We start from the raw sequence: 12,827 nt of genomic DNA, 5'->3' as shown, positions 1-12,827 counted from the left end.
AAAAAGTGGCTGGTAAAAAAGATGAGTGGCTGGTAGATTTTTAAATCTACCTGCCACAGTGGCTGGTAGATTTGGTAGAAAAAGAAAAAAGTTAATTTCCATCCCTGGCACACACGCACACACATGCACGCACGCCGTTTCCCCCCCCACACACAGACACAAACACACACACAATTGTATGGCCAAGGATAATGTATGCCCTCTGTATTCAATTTGATGAATAATTTAAAATTGAAAGTACTGCTCTAATTTGGGCTGGAGTAATGGGGAGGATGGCTGATGGAATTAGAGAACGAGCTTGACATGACCCAGTTACATTTATGAATGAGTAGATTTCGAGGAGAAGTTGATTTCATATTAAATTGGCCAAAACAGAAACATTTTTATAAAACAAATCTAGAAAACTATCTTTATAGTTTGAGGGCACTAAGAAATGGAAATTGCCTTTTCATTCATTGAGGTCACCTATTCAGCAAGGTATGGCAACAACATTAATTACTTAACTACTTTTTTTTAGTGATCTATTTTTGTCCAAAACTAGGCTAATGCATGTATCTTCGTCTTAAGATTTTGTTGTTGTTTTTTTTTTGGTTTCTAACAACGTGTGCACAGTTGCAACCTTTACAAATTGAAACCCTGTAGTTATATTCATATTTCAACAAGACTCCACATTCGAGGATGATAGAACAATGGCTAACCCTTCACTCAATGGGCTGCATTCAGGACTAAACTTAGGCACACATGATATCATGTGAATTTAAGTGAGTACTTAGTTTGAAGTTAAAGGCAATTCATGGGTTTTGGCCCTTGTCTAAATGAGACTAGAGTTTTTGACTCAACCTCTAGTTGTAATTAACAGAGGTAATTGTTTAATGGAAAGTGTTGTTTACTATGCATGCAAATCAATTATTAATTAGCTTTTACTGTTATTCAGGGCTGATAAGTACATTGACATTTAAAAATGCAAGGCAACTACTATTGAAGTTGAAAATAATGATCATCATTGAGATTAAACATCTCTTCCAGTGTCCTGGCAAAGACAGGCAGTAGTAGCCTACAGTCACAGGGATGGGAATTGATAATAATTTCAAGATTCCGATTCCGATTATCGATCCGATTCCTTATCGATTCTCTTATCGATTCTCATTGGGCGAGAAAATAAGTACAAATGTGTTTGTTTGTATTAAATCTCTTTAAATACTGATCAGAAGTGTGTGTAGTATTAGGAAATTGTACATTTTCACATCAATTGGTCTAGACAAAAAAATATGTTTGGCTTTTTAAGCCCAAATGCCATCATTATGTGCCATAAAACTAAAAACACAGACTGAAAACAGTCAAGTAAGAGCTTGTGCCTTTTTGAATAGGCCTACTAACAGTGCTCATTTGCATTCAACTTGTAACAAAATTCAACTGACATGAACAAAATATATAAGCGACATTCCTGCAAATTGAATTGCATGCTGTGTAGCCAAATGTTTCAGCATATTGGAGGTAGTTCCCCCCTTTGATGAAATGGAAACTCTACAAGATAACCACCATTGCATGTCTTTACCTTTTGTGGAAGAGGGAGGGACGTCGGAGGACCCGACGCATGGAAGAGGCAGTGAATGAAGTATTGATTAGACAGAGATTTATTAGATGGGCCTACCCATATATATATACACATATGGGCCTACCTAATAAACCGTTGGAACACACAATACCGGAAACCATAGCAACGCCGGTAAACAAACCCCGAGAAGCCCAATCCCTATGAGAGCTCCCCACGCTACGGCCATCCGGTGGCGCACAGAGCTGTTGGCCGTGATATTATATCTACAATTATATTATATTATATACTATTATATATAGAGCTCCGGGAGTCGCAAACGGCAAAAATCACTTTCTCCTACATGCTGCAGTTCACCCCAGGCTGCACTGCACTGAGTTTGACGGTTGATCGCTGATTGGCTGTTACGTTACACATGTCACTCAGTGGTCACGCTATTGAACGCTGATTGGCTGTCATCACGCGAAATTCGCGTCAAAGTTGAAATATTTCAACTCGAGCGAATTTGTCGTGGCACAAATCCTCGTGAACGCGCTCGCCTGTGCACTGCGAAAGTGTGGCGCGACAAATCAAAACGCCCGATACACGTCTATACGTTCACTTTGTATGGGATCTTGTCGCACCGTCGCGTTTGGTGTGAACGAACAGTGCGCTTCTTCCTCGGCGGCGCCATGTTTGCTGCGTTCTAAACCAAAACAAAGCAGCGTGTGTGTGACGTCATGACGCATTTGCCGCGCCCGGAACCGATAAACGGAATCGTTTAAGCAGGCTTTCTAATGATTACAAGGAATTGGTTGACTCGGGGTGTTTACCAATGTCAAGGAAGCATGCTCAACGGCCGCCCTTTTAAGGACGCTACGTCATAGAACGCCGACAAGCACTGTTCCAATGTTGAGGACGCTCGAAAGCTGCGCCATTTTCGCGTCCTTTGTTTCTGAGAATTCCGAGGTTTTTCAAGGATGCATCGCTGCATCCTAGACGAGACAAAACTACCCACAATCCTCTGCGTTCACACGCTGCACAGGATATTAAAAATGGGGAAAGCAGTGCACGTTCAAATGTAAGTGAAGTTATATTAAAGTTTTCAGAAATATTTTGTGCCGTATCGGTTTTTATAGATTCATCATGTTAATGCAAATAATCAAGCTTAAAGACCTGTGCCACTTTTCAAACGTTTTTGCAACTTAATGATACACGTTGCTATATTTTGCATGGACGTAGCTGGTGTTAAACACCACTGTCACCAATGTCAATTTACTCGCTCACAAGATTACATTATTTATGTATAGGCCTACCTATTTATGTTTGTGTTTATCATCATCATTTTTTTTTAGGGTCAGCCCAGCAAACGGAGGCCTTTGTGCACCATAGGGTGGCGCACAAACATATTGTCAAATAAATGCACCACCGATCATTTGCAATGTTTGTAATTTGTAATGAACGTATATAATTGTATTTTATATAATATACTTATGTGTTCAAAGCACTGGTAGATTGTAGGTATAAATGAATGAATGAATCAGATCAGTTAAATAATATATCCAAATAAATACATGTTTATTATCACTTTCTTTGTCTTTTTCCCCCTGCATAATAGTAATCAACCATACTGTAAATATGATGCATGAATTAAGTTCTCAGACAATTTCACTTAGTTTTATAAAAATTTAATGGATTTTTTTTTTTTATAAAGACGATTCGATCAACCGCAAAAAAAGTTTTTGTGACTTCCTCAAAGAGGCTCCATGCGAAGGAGACATGACCGCATTTATAACAGACAAAAGTCAAATAAATATCGATCAGCTAGATTGCTGCCATGTTTTATTCATAAGCGCACATGTGTTTACAAGCGGAAACGCAGTATTAAAAAGCGGAAGCGCTTCCACACTAGCAAGTCGTTCAAAAGTCTGAACGTTACAAACCCTAGGAAGCACTCGAGCTAGCACTCTAGTCTCATCTCCATAGGACGCGACTAGCAAGGACGCGTCCTAGCAAGGCTGCAGCCTTCACATTGGGAAACAGCCTCGGCACCGGTTCTGAACAAGAACCGGTTCTCGATTCCCATCCCTACACATAGCAGACACACAAAACATAAGAAAAATAGAACAACTAAAACAGTCGCAAGATATATCGGGAGGCTCAAGGAAGGGAGTAATATTAAGTTTGAGAAACAAAGTGTGAAGACATTTCGGGAGGCTCAAGGAGGAGAGTAAAGTGTAGTCTTGTGGTGGATTCTATAGACATAATTCACCATAGCCTACTGTGTTATTGACTTGTTTTCATTGTGTTATAGGGACAATGTCTCTATAAGATCGTCATCGTAAGGTCGGTACGATGTTTGAATTTAAAGGTTTTTATATGACAAAATGAAAGGCCTGCCGTTGCTTGTCGAGGTGAGAAATTGTCTCTTCCCTTATTTTAGCGCAATTTATATAGTCTATAGACAGAACGTCTTACCTGGGAGAGTTTGTCGACGGCGGAACTGTTATGTTTTTAAACATATCGGCTCCGCCGTCGACAAACCTCTCCACCGTTGACAAACGTCTTACCTGGGCGAGTGTCGCTGCGGTGTGTGCACGTTACACCGGGATTCCACCGGACGCGTACGCGCCGCGGAACGGCTGCGTCCTCTGCCCTGCATCCATTCCTACCGGGCGCGTAACGGCAGCGTAGCGCTGCCTTGCGAGCCAGCCGAGATCACGCGATAATCCTAAACCTAATGTATTCACCTTCCACTCCCAAAACGATTGCAATTAAATGCCACGCTCAGGGGTGGACTGGCCATCTGGCACACCGGGCATCGTCCCGGTGGGCCGTTGACCCAATGTGGGCCGGTCCGGTCCGCTATGTTTCGTTTTTTTCTCTCTCTCTAAATTCCCTCCAATTAGGCCGGCCAATTGGCTACAGAGGGCTAGCAGTGTGTTGCCAGCATCGACACATATTATTGGTCTATGTTTGTCATTGTCAATCAATCATGGGCTGACAGGCTCAGAGAGCCCTGACAGTGCTGTCAATCACAACACAAACCAGGGTGGGCGGGACCTCATGGCATGGGCCGGAATCGAGGGAGTCCGCGACTCCCTCGAGTAAGTAATTCATGTCTTAGACTTTTTCTCGCAGCTACAGATAAAAAATAATAATTCTCTATTTATGGTTTCACAATGACTGAGTCACAGTTGAAACAAATGCGTTTCAGCTCTAATGCTGCTACTGTCTGTAATATGTTTCTATTTAGATTATTTGTCAGGATATTTTGTTATTATTGTCCGAGTCTGGTTTTAACTAATGCTGGGCTTACACAAAAACATTTTCCCATTCACAGACTAAAAACTGCAAGAGAGAAATTAGCGTTGGATCAAGTGTGATATTTAACAAGCGTTTTGTAGCGATGTAGATATGGGGGATGGAGATGCAGCGACCACAGGATGTCCGTTAACTTCCTGTTCAGGTTTCACACCTTCCTTGTCAACAGCACAAGAGACACAAATAGCAATTTGCACTGCTATTTGCAGTGCAAATAGCAGGATGTATGTACTTGATTAAATTGTTTTAATAAAGTACATGCAGGGATCTTCCCGTTCGTCTCGTCCCACCCCTAGTGCTGATAATGTAGTGGGCTGGTCTGGACAGAAAATGCCAGGGCTGAATTTTTGTCCCAGTCCACCCCTGAGCGTCTCTATGTGCAGCCATCGGCTCTTCCGTTAGCCAATGGGATAAATGCTCATAGCTTCATATATTGCCGTGGAGGGATTACATTATAATGAGTGGAAAACCCCCTGCGTCGAAAAAAGAAGCGCAAGGTCCTCCGTTAGCCAATGGGATGAATGCTCATAGCGTCTCAGGGTTGCCAACAGTCACGCCCCTGGCGTGACTCTCATGCTTTCACCATCAATCTCACGCTGTCACACACACGCAAGAAATGTCACGCCAAAATAAAAAATCCTCCCGTTCATTTTCTGCGGGAGCAGACTAACAGCTGTATCATCTGCCTACCTACAACGTGATCACGGCAGTATTCTCTGATCGTTGATTCGCTGAAAACCACGCACATGATACTAAGTTGCGTTTGAAAAGGTCAGAGAGAGTTCAGAGCCGGAGTCGGAGCCCACTGATGCGCGTTTGGGGATGGGTCGGTCGCGACCGATTCGTTCACAACGAATGAATCCCGAACGTGAACGACAAGAACTTGTTCCCCAAAACAAGAAGAACTGGTTCTTTGATTCTTTTTTTTTTAACATAAAACAAAAATATGGTTACGTAAATAAAATATACAAACGAACAGTGCTTCGTCTCCCCGCCACCTTATATCGATTGAGTCTACAACGTTCTCAAAGATTCAGCCAATGAGAGGTATCAATGGTGTTGCCATGGCACCTGGGTAAACAAATGACAAGGTGGTACCGTCGAATTTGCGTGCTTTCTCTGTCTGACGTATCTTGGGTCATACCATTCGACGTGGGGCCACTAATATATCCCCCTACATTTCCGAAAATAGACTTGACCTCCATCTGTTTATTGGATAAACGCATTTCCCAATCCCATGAGCCTTTTCTCCATTCTACGTCAATTCAAGAACAAACAAAGAAATTAAACTGCAGTTCGTATTTTTTATTTATGACCATGAAAGTTCTGTAATGCCTGAATTATGAAGAATTAAATGTAAAGTAAAATAGAAATTATAAAAATAAAACCATGAATGACATATAGAGAGTAAGCAAGTGGTATAAATATTGGTGGGACGTTGGCATATACAAAATAGTATATCTTGTCGATTTTCACAGGGGGTAGAGCCTAGCCAAGGGTATATCTTGGAATACTTGAGAATCGGGCGAGTGGCACTTTTAAATTCCCCAAATGATTCAAGGTGGCCCAGATTGTACATTTTGAAAAAGCGTTTCCATTCTTTAACTTTTTTTCATAGATGAGGCTTTATACTAAACGAGGACTATTTTGTTAGTACATTTTTTTAGGGTTAAGGGTCGTCCAAAAAATTAGCCGCTCACACTAATATTTTAGAGACTCACTCCAGCCAAAGTCCCAAAGTTGGCAACCCTGGAGTCTCTCGTCGTCCATGTTGCCGACCCTTTGATTGATTTACTGCTGACCTGGTGCCACCGGTCATGACGTAATAATGTTGATGTGAAGTTACATGAGCTGAGTATTGTGTTTTACTTAGAAAATTGACCGGATGCTCTATGGCTATTACTTTTTCACTTCCTGTCCTGCTCGATCTGCTCTGTTGAAATTGACGCGGTCTAGCAGCGGCTCGCGGCAAAAATAGAAGTGCGACGGAAAGATAGCGCCGCGGCGCAGCACGCCGCTCCTGGGACGCTCCTGAAACGTTCTGCGGCGCGCCCGGTGGAAATGGTCTCATTGATTAGATTGGAAGCGATCAGCAGATAGCGCCGCGCTGCGCCGCCCAACTAGTCTTCGAGCCAATGTTCTATTCCCTAGCGTCGCCGCCCCTGAAGAAGCGCTCTGTAAAAGCTGGTTTGTACATCCCGGGTCCCGTAGGCACCTCCATATCTACCCCTCACCACTGGATGTCGCCCTCTTTCGTTTGTGAGAAACAATTACAAGAATGGACGATGAGAGACTGGTCGTCGAGGTGGAAAAATATGTCGAATTGTATGACCAAAGTTCCCGTCATTACAAAGACAACTCCAAAAAGGACATTGCCTTGCAAGCCATAGCTCTGGAGATTGGCTCTTCAGGTGAGAAATCAACAATGGGGGACTAAGCACCCAAATCATTAACCATAATGGGAAATAGACGAAATCAAGTCACATACAGTATAATCACACCATGTAGGTAGAAACCAGATTACTTGTAATATATATTTTTTTTATTTAAGGCAATGCAACTCCATTTATATAGCACTTTTCATACATGAAGACATGAAGTGCTTCACATAGAAATACAATAAATATACAATACAATAAAATAGATAGGCTAAGTAAAAGAAAACACAGGCAAAGTTCAAAAATGCATTGTCATGTCATTGTCACTGTCTCTCTGGTATCAGATCATGTATTAACTGTCTCTCTGGTATCAGATCATGTATTAACTGTCTCTCTGGGTTCAAGGAAAAATAACATTAAGTGTCTCGAGCACTCAGATAAAATAGAATAATAAAATAGATAGTCCAGCACAGCAATAACATCACTGTATTTATCCCGAGGGATACAATATCTGTATATATATATATATATATCTCATCTCATCTCATCTTTGTCCGCTTATCCGGGGTCGGGTCGCGGGGGGAGCAGCTCAAGTAGGGGGCCCCAGACTTCCCTTTCCCGGGCCACATTGACCAGCTCTGACGGGGGGATCCCGAGGCGTTCCCAGGCCAGTGTTGAGATATAATCTCTCCACCTAGTCCTGGGTCTTCCCCGAGGTCTCCTCCCCACTGGACGTGCCTGAAACACCTCCCAAGGGAGGCGCCCAGTGGGCATCCTTGCCAGATGCCCGAACCACCTCAGCTGACTCCTTTCTAAGTAAAGGAGCAGCGGCTCTAATCCGAGTTCCTCACGGATGGCTGAGCTTCTCACCCTATCCCTAAGGGAGACGCCAGCCACCCTTCTGAGAAAACTCATCTTGGCCGCTTGTACCCGCGATCTCGTCCTTTCGGTCATCACCCAACCCTCATGACCATAGGTGAGGATAGGAACGAAGATCGACCGGTAGATCGAGAGCTTTGCCTTGCGGCTCAGCTCTCTTTTCGTAACAACGGTGCGGTAAAGCGAACGCAATACCTTCCCCACTGCTCCGATTCTCCGGCCAATCTCACGCTCCATAGTACCCTCACTCGCGAACAAGACCCCGAGGTACTTTAACTCCTTCACTTGGGCTAAGGACTCATTTCCTACCCGGAGTAAGCAATCCACCAGTTTCCTGCTAAGATTCATGGCCTCAGATTTAGCGGTGCTGATCCTCATCCCAGCCGCTTCACACTCGGCCGCCAGCCGATCCAGTGAGTGCTGAAGGTCACAGGCCGATGATCCAATGAGGACCACATCATCTGCAAAAAGCAGTGACGAGATCCTTAGACCACCGAACTGCAACCCCTCCCCACCACGACTACGCCTCGATATCCTGTCCATGTGTATCACAAACAGGATTGGTGAAAAGGCACAGCCCTGGCGGAGACCAGCACCCACTGAGAACGAAACTGACTGGCTGCCGAGGACGCGAACACAGCTCTCGCTTTGGGAGTACAGAGACTGGGTGGCCCTGAGGAGAGACCCCCTTACCCCATACTCCCCGCAGCACCTCCACAGTTTCTCCCGGGGAACCGGTCATACGCCTTCTCCAGATCCACAAATCACATGTAGACCGGATGGGCATACTCCCAGGCCCCCTCCAGGATCCTTGCGAGAGTGAAGAACTGGTCCGTAGTTCCACGTCCGGGGCGAAAACCGCATTGTTCCTCTTCAATCTGAGGTTCGACGATCGGCCGAACCCTCCTTTCCAGCACCTTGGAGTAGACTTTACCAGGGAGGCTGAGAAGTGTGATACCCCGGTAATTGGCACACACTCTCTGGTCCCCCTTTTTGAAGAGGGGAACCACCACCCCGGTTTGCCACTCCTTTGGTACTGTACCCGACTCCCACGCGATGTTGAATAGGCGTGTCAACCATGACAGCCCCTCAACACCCAGAGCCTTTAGCATTTCTGGCTGGATCTCATCAATCCCTGGGGCTTTGCCACTGCGGAGATGTTTGACTACCTCAGTGACCTCCACCAGGGAAATTGACGACGAAACACCATCAACCTCGAGCTCTGCCTCCAACATAGAGGGCGTGTTATTCGGATTCAGGAGTTCCTCAAAGTGTTCCTTCCAACGTCCGACAACCTCAGTTGAGGTCAGCAGAGTCCCATCCTTACTGTACACCGCTTGGTGGTTCCCTGTTTCCCCCTCCTGAGGTGCCGGATAGTCTTCCAGAAACACTTTGGTGCCGACCGAAAGTCCTTCTCCATGGCCTCTCTGAACTTCTCCCACACCCGCTGCTTAGCCTCCGACATGGCAGCAGCTGCAGCCCTTCGAGCCTGTCGGTACCCTGCAACCGAGTCAGGAGTCCTCCAGGATATCATATCCCGGAAGGCCTCCTTCTTCAATCGGACGGCTTCCCTGACCACCGGTGTCCACCACGGTGTCCGAGGGTTACCGCCCCTTGAGGAGCCTAAGACCCTGAGGCCACAGCTAGCCACTGCAGCTTCAGCAATGGAGGCTTTGAACACCGCCCACTCCGGCTCAATGCCCCCAACCTCCACAGGAATGCCAGAAAAACTCAGCCAGAGGTGTGAGTTGAAGATACCTAGGACGGGGGCCCTCCTCCAGGCGTTCCCAATTCACCCGCACTACTCGTTTGGGCTTACCAGGTCCATCCAGAAATTTCCCCCATTCCCTGATCCAACTCACCACCAGATGGTGGTCGGTTGACAGTGCCGCCCCTCTCTTAACCAGAGTGTCCAAACGTGCGGCCTCAGATCAGATGACACGATCACGAAATCGATCATCGATCTTCGGCCTAGGGTACTCCGGTACCAGGTACACTTATGAGCACCCTTATGTTCGAACATGGTGTTCGTTATGGATAATCCATGACTAGCACAGAAGTCCACAACAAACGACCGCTCGGGTTTAGATCGGGGAGGCCGTTCCTCCCCACCACGCCTCTCCAGGTGTCTCCATCGTTGCCTACAGTGGGCGTTGAAGTCTCCCAGCAGAACTACGGAGTCCCCTACTGGAGCCCCATACAGGACTCCATTTAGGGTCTCCAAGAAGGCAGAGTACTCTGAACTGCTGTTTGGTGCATACGCACAAAACAACAGTCAGAGTTTTCCCCCCTACAACCCTTAGGCGCAGGGAGGCGACCCTCTCGCCTACCGGGGTAAACTCCAACACCGCGGCACTCAGCCGGGGATTTATGAGTATCCCCACACCCGCCCGGCACCTCACGCCCTCGGCAACTCCGGGAGAAGAATAGAGTCCAACCCCTATCCAGGAGTACGGTACCAGAGCTGAGACTGTGCGTAGAGGTAAGCCCCACCAGATCTAACTGATAGCGCTCCACCTCCCTCACAAGCTCCGGTTCCTTTCCCCACAGCGAGGTGACGTTCCACGTCCCCAGAGCCAGCTTCTGCCGCCCGGGTCTGGTCCGTCGAGACCCCTGACCTTCGCTGCCACCCATGTGGCTGCGCACCCGACCCCAACGGGTCTTCCCACAGGTGGTGGGCCCATGGGATGAAGAGAGGGGGGTTGCCACGTAGTTTGTTCGGGCTGGGCCCGACCGGGCTCCGTGGCAAACCCGGCCACCAGGCGCTCGCCATCGAGCCCTCCGTCTGGGCCTGGCTCCAGACGGGGGCCCCGGGCTTCCTCCGGGCCGGGTCACATCTCCTCTTCTTATGTTATTCATTGAGGTTTTTAAACCATTCTTAGTCTGGCCCCTCACCTGAGACCACTCTGCCATGAGAGACCCTACCAGGAGCACAAGGCTCCAGACAACACAGCCCAGGTTCACAGGGACACGCAAACCTCTCCACCACGATAAGGGGACGGTTCCAGGAGAGGATAGATATATATATATATGTATAGATATATGTATGTATGTATGTATATATATATGTATGTATGTATATATTTGTATACATACAAAAGAGTATTTATACCAGAGAGTGATAATAACTAAATTATAGGTCATCATGACTAGGTTACACCATACGGTTCTGCCATTGCACACTTCCTAGTGGCGAATTGAAATATTGGCGGTGCCTCTCTGCACGGAGCTCCTGGACCAGATTGTGGTATACCCACTGTTCCTGTCTCCGTTCATTGATGGGGTGCACCCAAACCCTTCGTCTTATCCTTGCCCGCCTACGATCAACCTCCTGCTCGTACGGCGCAGCAGAAGAAGGGCAGCCACCCTCTGTCTGGCGACAATTGTTCTGTTGAAATAAAAAAAACTCAATAAAATGTAAAATAGCTTGTGTTCAATTAAAATTGATAACTACTGGCTGCATACATGTAAATGTGTGTCTATGTTAAGGCTATATAGATGGATAGATAGATAGCTACTTTATTGGTCCCAATGGGGACCAATAAAGCCATCCAGTAGCTCAATACAATAATTACACACAATAACAATTGGCCTTAAAAGGTGACTGCACTATATACTAAAAAGGCTTAATAGAAGGTCCTGCAATTATTGAGATTGTTGATGCAGTAGATGAATAATTGCAAAACATAAAATAAATAAGAAATGACAGTAAATAAAACGATAAAGTGCCCTACAAACTAAGTTGATCTGCTGCTTGAAAATATACTTTAACTGCGCCGATTATACATTTTTCAAATTATTCAGCCAAAAAGATGGAAAATAATAAACTAGAATACAATAGGCTACTCACCCATTGCGTTTTGTCTCTTTGCTGCGGTAGATTGACAGGTGTCTTCCTGATTTTATACTGCAGCGCGACCGTCGCGATGCTTCCAGTTGGTGCTAGGGGCGGCTTTTGGCGCGTGTGAAATGCGTGCCGCTGCGCGTCGGCGCCGGTGTGTTTAGGCCTTTAGTGTATGTTCTTAGCTGCGCTTGTGCCGATGGCGGAGCCGTTGAACGTCTTACCTGTGCGTGTGTGTGTGTGCGCATGTGTGCGCTTCTGTGCATGTGTCGCTGCCTTTGTGTTGACGTGTGGTGTGTGCAGGGCCGTCCGACTGCGGGGACAAAGGGGACAGTTGTGGGGGGGCCCAAGGCAGAGGGGGGGCCCATGACCAAAAAAATAAAATAAAAAAAAATATATTTTTACCCTCTGGCCAGTCCGCCCAACAATCGCTCCGGACCCCCCCCCCCCCCCCTCAACAACCTGGCGCAGGGGGGCCCATCAGTATCTATAGTATAGGGGCCCAGGATTTGGTGCTACGGCCCTGGGTGTGTGCGCGTGCTTGTGTGTGTGTGCTTACGTGTAGTGTGTGCGCATGTGTGTGCGTTTCCGTGTATGTTCGTGCGCATGTGCTTGCTTGCGTTAGTGTACTTACCTGCGCATGTGCCAATGGCGGAGCCGTTAAACGTCTTACCTGTGCGTGTGTGTGTGCGCTTCCGTGAACGCTGCCTTTGTGTTGCCGTGCAGTCTGTGCGCGTGCTTATGAGTGTGCCCATGTGTGTGCGTTTCCGTGTATGTTTGTGCGCAAGTGCGTGCTTGCGTGTGTGTCCTTTCCTGCGCTTGTGCCGATGGCGGAGCCGTTAAACGTCTTACCTGTGTGTGCAGTGGCGGCGCC

The 12,827-nt window shown here is 46.5% G+C and overlaps 1 protein-coding gene across 4 annotated transcripts in view; it reads right to left on the bottom strand.

Moving 5' to 3' along the window:
- The window catches only part of LOC115553679 (metalloreductase STEAP4), a 28,343-nt gene that overhangs the window by 5,850 nt on the left and 9,666 nt on the right, over window positions 1-12,827 (bottom strand). The window lies entirely within an intron of this gene.

Source organism: Gadus morhua, chromosome 11 (assembly GCF_902167405.1).
Source record: "Gadus morhua chromosome 11, gadMor3.0, whole genome shotgun sequence".
Taxonomy (NCBI): Eukaryota; Metazoa; Chordata; class Actinopteri; order Gadiformes; family Gadidae; genus Gadus; species Gadus morhua.
Note: the sequence above shows the minus strand (reverse complement) of the source record. Positions and strands in the feature narration are given on the sequence as shown.